We start from the raw sequence: 6303 nt of genomic DNA on the forward strand, positions 1-6303 counted from the left end.
CTCTCGTGGGCTCTGCTTTTCTCTTTTCTCCTGCCAAATTGGCTGCTTCCACTGCCTTTGCCCCCAGTTCCCGCTTTAGCTTGGGGTTTCTTTCTTTTTTTTTTTTTTTAAGATTTTATTTATTTATTTGACAGAGAGAAACACAGCGAGAGAGGAAACACAAGCAGGGGAGTGGAAGAGGGAGAAGCAGGCTTCCCGCCGAGCAGGAAGCCCAATGTGGGACTCCATCCCAGGACACTGGGATCATGACCTGAGCCAAAGGCAGACGCCTGACGACTGAGCCACCCGGGGGGGCCCCTAGCTTGGGGTTTCATACGGCTCTGCCCAGCCTAGCAGGTACCAGCTTCCCCAAGCTGACCACCTCTCCACCTGCCCGCCCGGACCCTGACTCTCAGGCCCGAGTGCGAAGTCCCGGGAGAGAGGATCTGACTGGCCCAGCCTGATGGGGAGGCGACCACGTGGCTCACAGGACCACCCCCTTCCAGACACTGTGTCCAGCCAGTGGGGGGGACCCCTGGGCGGCCCCTCCCGGTGCGGCCCACGGTGGGAGGAGGCCCCCACCTGCCCGCCTGTGGGACCGTGACCGTGACCTGGGCAACTGGCTCCAGGAGGCGTGTCATCCCCAGCTGGCTGCCCCCAGGCTCCGTAATCCGGGCCAACTGCGCACAGGCTGGGCTGCATTATAGCTTGTTTTTCAATAAAGTCGGGTTTATTCCCACCATTTGGCCGCCTGGAGCCAGGGCCCCGCTTCCTGTTTGCGCTCCCGGCTGGTCACGCTCCAGCACCCAAGGCAGATGCACTGGCCTGGCCTTGCTTTGACCTCAGAGAGCCCCTTGCTTCAGGCCAGTCGCTCCCTGCCTGTGGAGGACAGTGGGCCCTAGCCCCGGGGTGGCCCTTGGGAGGGATCCCTGCAGCCCTGCTCCCAAGCCTTCAGGCCCCGCTCCCTGGATGCGCCCTGCTGGTGGCTGGACGGATCCCATCTGGACAAGTCCCCAGGGCTCCCCCCTCCAGCATAAACTTCCAGCATGAGCTTCCCCCAGGGTAAGCCTTCCTGGGAGCCGAGATCTCCCAGCGCACCCTGTGCCTTCCAAATCCTCCACTGCCCTGGGGGATCTGGTCAAGTCTGAGGGCAGGCAGTATCCGGTTCCAGTGACTTTAGACGTCTCAAAGTTGTGGGTGCTGGAGTCTTGGCCTTGGCTTCTGTCATTCCTTATATTCGAAGCTGCTCTGGGGCAGAGCAGACAGGCCCTGGTGGAGAAGGACATGCTGGGGAGCGAGGGGGACGCCCAGGGGCCCCTCACCCACGAGGAGCTGCTACAAACTTCACCCCAGCCTCTGAGCTGTCCCTTCTGGTGCCTCAGGATACCACAGGTCTGATGACACTTCCCGGCTGACGTCCTAGGGGCCTCCTGTCAGTGAGGCACCTCCCTGCACCCACAAGTGGGGCCGCTCGCCACCCCTCCTTCCCTCTACCCCCTCTGAGTACCCGCCGCTGCTCCTTCTGGTCCTGGGCTCCTGGTTAGCTGGCCTGCCCCTACCCGCTTTCTCTCCGTCCTTCGGGACCTCTGGCGCACCTGCTGGTCCTGGGCGCCGCAGGCTAACCTGGGGTTTGAATTAAGTTCAGCCTGGCCCCAGTGTGGGACGTTGCCTGGTTCGCACAATCTCTCAGAGCCACTTTGCATGTCTTCAGTCTCACCCACGTTGTAGCCTGGGTCAGTCCTTCATTCCTTTTTAGGGCCGAATAAAATTCCATTGTTGGATAGACCCCGCTTTGTTCGTCCTTTTATCAAGTCGATGCATACTCGGGGGGTCCCCGCTTTTTGGTGACTGTGAATAGCCCTACCATTGCATTCTTAAACTGAAGGGACAAGGGGGAGGGTTTTTTCCTTAGAAACCTCAGTAAATGCTACCCCTTTATTATGATTTTGTCTATCATTTTTTTGTCGTTTTTTTAATAAAGTTTTTTTTTTTTTTTTTTTTTTGACAGAGAGAGACACAGCGAGAGAGAGGAAACACAAGCAGGGGGAGTGGGAGAGGGAGAAGCAGGCTTCCTGTGGAGCAGGGAGCCCGATGCGGGGCTCGATCCCAGGACCCTGGGATCATGACCTGAGCCAAAGGCAGACGCTTAACGACTGAGCCACCCAGGTGCCCCTGTCTATCAGTTTTTAATAGACTTTATTATTATTATTTTAAGTAGACTCCACAGAGAGCATGGAGCCCAACACCAGGCTTGAACTCATGACGCTGAGATCAAGACCCGAGCTGAGATCAAGCGATCAAGACGCTCAACTGACTGAGCCACCCAGGAGCCCCCTAATAGACTTTATATTTTAGAGCACTTTTAGATTCGTATAAAAATTGTACAGAAAGTACAGAGTTTAATTTCAGTCCCCTCTCCAAGCCCCCACCCCACCGGTTTTCCCGAGTATTAATCTCTTGCAAGAGGATGGTACATTGATTATAACTGAAGAACCAATATGGATACAGATTATTAATTAAAGTCCAGAGTTTACACCAGGGTTCCCTCTCCATGGTGTATGTTCTAGGGGTTTTGACAAACATATAATAGCAGGGAGCCAGAAAAATCCTCCTTCCCAAACGTTCACCCCTCCCTCTCCACCCACCCCTGGCCCCCACTGATCCTCTTACTGTCCCCAGTAAATGTCACATAGCTAGAATCACACAGATGCAGCCTTTCCAAACCGGCTTCTTTCACTTATCGATTCGCATTTCAGGTGCCTCCCTGTCTTTTCATGGCTTGAGAGCTCATTTCTCTCTAGTGCTGAATAATCGTCTTTTTTCCTGCAGACTTTTTCCCAGTAGGAAACACCCCCCACCATCTTTGGGGTTTTAGGAGCCTTGCTCTTGGCAGGCCTCACGTAGGGGCCTCGCCGTTCCCGCTGAGGCTCTGGCAGCTCTGTCCCTCCCCTCACCCGCAGGCCTGGGAGCACCTTAAGCCTCTGTGGGGACTGACCTCTGGGCAGTTCTGTGGGGAAGGTGCCCAGTGAGGCCTTGTGGGAGAAGGGAGGGAGGAGCGAGCAGGAGGGGGTGAGGCCTGGAGGGAAGAGGTGCTGGGTGGACGCAGGGACAGAAGGAAGCAGCTGTCTTGGGGGTGTCGGAGTGGCCTCGGGCATTTGGTCAGGGCGATGTGGGTCACCGCTCAGCTGAAGGCCTGGGCACAGGCAGGAGGCAGACTCCTTGTCCTTCCCCACTATCCTTCGTCCTGATGATGGATGTGGGGCTGAGGGACCAGAAGACCAGAGTCGCCACTCTCCCCAGTGGATAACTGGGAGTTTTTTCAGTCACAGGGCAGTGAGTGGGGCGGGGTGGAGGTTAAAGAGAGAAACTCTGGCTCCCCGGCCTGGGGGTGCAGGGCTTGGGGTAGCCAAAGGGCAAACAAACGTGGTGAAGCGTAACCAAGCGAAGAAAGAGGTTAGCAGAGGCCCCGGCATCCGCTGTATCCAGCAGTTACCTGAGGGCAGGCCCAGGACAAGGACCCCTGCGCCACCCCCCACCTCCTACTGCCCCCAGGACTTTGTGACTTGAGGTCCTTCTTCCGTGGGAAGGTCCTGGGCAGGCCCGAGCCTCACCACTGTGTGCCGGAGACGTCATCCCTTACACCCTTGCTGGGCCGGGCTGTGGGGGATGGGCCGGGCAGGGGAGAGGAGATGGGGCGAAGAAAGGAGTGGGGCAAGCCCTGTGATTAGCTCTGGCCGACAGACAGAAGTGACCCGTGTCAATTCCCAGGCCGTGTCTTGTTGCGAACGCAGCTTCCTCTTGTACTCCTGGAACGTTCTCTCTTCAAGCCAACCCCACGCGCGGTGAGCAGCCCAAGCAGCCCAGGGAGACTGTGTGGAGGGAGATCCGGGTGGGCAGTGTGACCCTCAGCGGGCACCCCTGCCAGCCCTTGGGGGCCGTCCAGCCCAGGCCGGCCTGCGGGCGCTTGCTCACACAGAAATGCCAGGGCTTCGCCACCAGGGTCCCCAGCTGATGCCACCAGCCCAGACCCAGCACACAAATGGTGGCTGGTCGAAGACGCTAACTTGGGGTGGGGGCATTTACTATGCAGGATGTGTAGGAGATACCGTTCCTTTTTATCTGTATGGCATCTCACCTTTTGGGGGAACCCACTGCCCCAGCCCACGCGGCCACAGCACCCAGCTCCCCGCGTGTTCCTCTTCCTTTCCCAGCACTGGCTGATCCCTGCTCCATCTTCCAAGAATTGGCCTCTGCGATGGGAAGGTGTTTGCCCTGAGTAATCTCAGGAGCTTGCCTGAAAAGCCCCGAGTCCAAAGTTGCCAGGATTCTCTTGTTTTCCAGGCTGGTTGCTCAACTTTCTTCTGCCAGTGATCACCTGCTGATAATTATTCCTCCCGCCCCCACTCCCTCCCCTCCGTCCTCCCTCCCCCTCCCCCCTTCCTTGCTCAGATGGTATCATCTCAAGGTAATTTCTCCTGTTTCCGCCAAAGAACTGTCATTGGCACCGAAATTGGCACAAGGGAGGACGTTGTAAGTCACGGGGCCCCAAGGGGAAGGGCACCCCAAGAAGCGAGAGGCTCCCCAAGTCATGGGGATTCATGGCCCTGTTCTCGGGAGCTGAACTGTTATCAGGGCGGTGTGTGCTGCTGGAGGCCGCAGGGGATGCGGGACAGGAGGTGGGAGAGGATGCTCGCAATAGCGATGGGCAGCTTGGAGAGGGGGCCGACACCCCCAAGTTCTCACCTCCCCGCAGGAGGGTGCCAGGGCCTCCACGTTGGCTGCCTTGGCTGGAGTCCCAGAACACCAGCCTCGGAGGCTGGCCCTGCAGGCAGCTAAACCACAGCCCAGAGCGCAGGCCCAGCTGGAAAGCACCGTCATCTGGGAGCATCTGGAAGACTCGAGACCTGGAGGAGGCAGCACCCACATGGCCACTGGGCCCTAATCCCTGTTCCTAATCCCCCAGGCCCGGACCTGGACCCACCCAGGGCCTGAAAACAGTGTGGGAAAGAACAGCATTATTAGCTTTTGTAAGAATCCTGGGGAACATTTGTGGGAATGGTTTTGAGGACGCTCGAGCGAGGACCCGCCCTCGGGAGGTTGAGCTGACCTTGACCTACTGCACCCCCTCGGCCAGACGGAGAAACCCTCACTGGAAACTGCACCCAGTGTTGCCATCTGCACCAAGTATCTTCCATCCTGGTGGGGACGGCATTGCCTTCATTAAAGCTGACCTTGGATTTAGATTTGCTCGCCTGCCCCGCACCCACGGGCTTACCCGAACCCCCTCCCCCAAACCCCCCATCCACTGGGGACTCCCACAACACGTGACTTCTGACCACGGAAGTCACTTTCCTGCCGCAGGAGTGGGGCAGGGGGCCTAGGCTGGCGGGACACCGCTCTGGCCGCGTGGCCCCACATCTAGGGACAGTGGGTGTCACCTAAAAGAGATTTCCCCCACCCCCCACCCCCCACCCCCGAGGCCCAGGTGCCCTGGAGTGAAGGAAAAGGTTTTGGCCAGCCTTTCAAGAGAGGAAGCCAAACCAGCCCAGAACCAGAAAGGGCAGAAGGTGAGAAGAACTGGAAAACGCATCAAAGGAGGCACGTCTAGCCCCAAGGCACGTAGCCCATGGCGACGGGCTTATCACTAGAACCTTGCAGCTTTGATCCGTAGCCCTGCCTTGTTTTGGTCACACACTAATCATTGCAATGGTAATAAAATGTCTTCTCGTTCCTCTGTGTCGGCGGCAGTTAATTTGGCTGGGTCGTGTGCAGGTTGTAGAAATTTGCACTAGGAGCTCGGCAGAACGGGGGAAGGAAGAGGGGTCGCCCAGGTCACTGGGGTGCACAGGGCGGCGGAGCATTTGGGATTCTGCGTGTGCATGTGGGGAGCAGAGTGCGCGCAGGGCTGTGTCCTGGGGTCCTGCTGGCTGCTTCCTCCCTGCAGGGGAGCCTATGGGAACCAGCTGGGCGGATGGGCCATCCCATGGCCGCTGTCCCACCTGCCCCTCTTGCCGGCGCCTCTCACTCGGGCTTCCTCTTCCTGGCTGAGCCCACATCCCAAAGCCTGATCGGGGACTGGACCAGGTAAGGTGGCAGTTATGAGCCTCCCGTGGTCTGCCCCGCCTGTCCTTGGTGGGTCGCAGGCCAGCTCTGCTGCATGCATGGGAGAGAAGAGAAGGTAGACTGGGCAGGCGAGAGAGGAACCTGGGGGGATGCCCAGTGACGGCTTCACTGGGTAAAATGGAGGGGGAGAGGGGTGAGCTGTTCGCCCAAGGGGGGTCACCCTGGCTCTCAGGGATGCTGCTGAAAGGGATCGTGGGCAGA

The sequence above is a fragment of the Mirounga angustirostris genome, unplaced genomic scaffold, assembly GCF_029215605.1.
Source record: "Mirounga angustirostris isolate CCGP_5_RB_7025 unplaced genomic scaffold, mMirAng1.0.hap1 SCAF_17, whole genome shotgun sequence".
Taxonomy (NCBI): Eukaryota; Metazoa; Chordata; class Mammalia; order Carnivora; family Phocidae; genus Mirounga; species Mirounga angustirostris.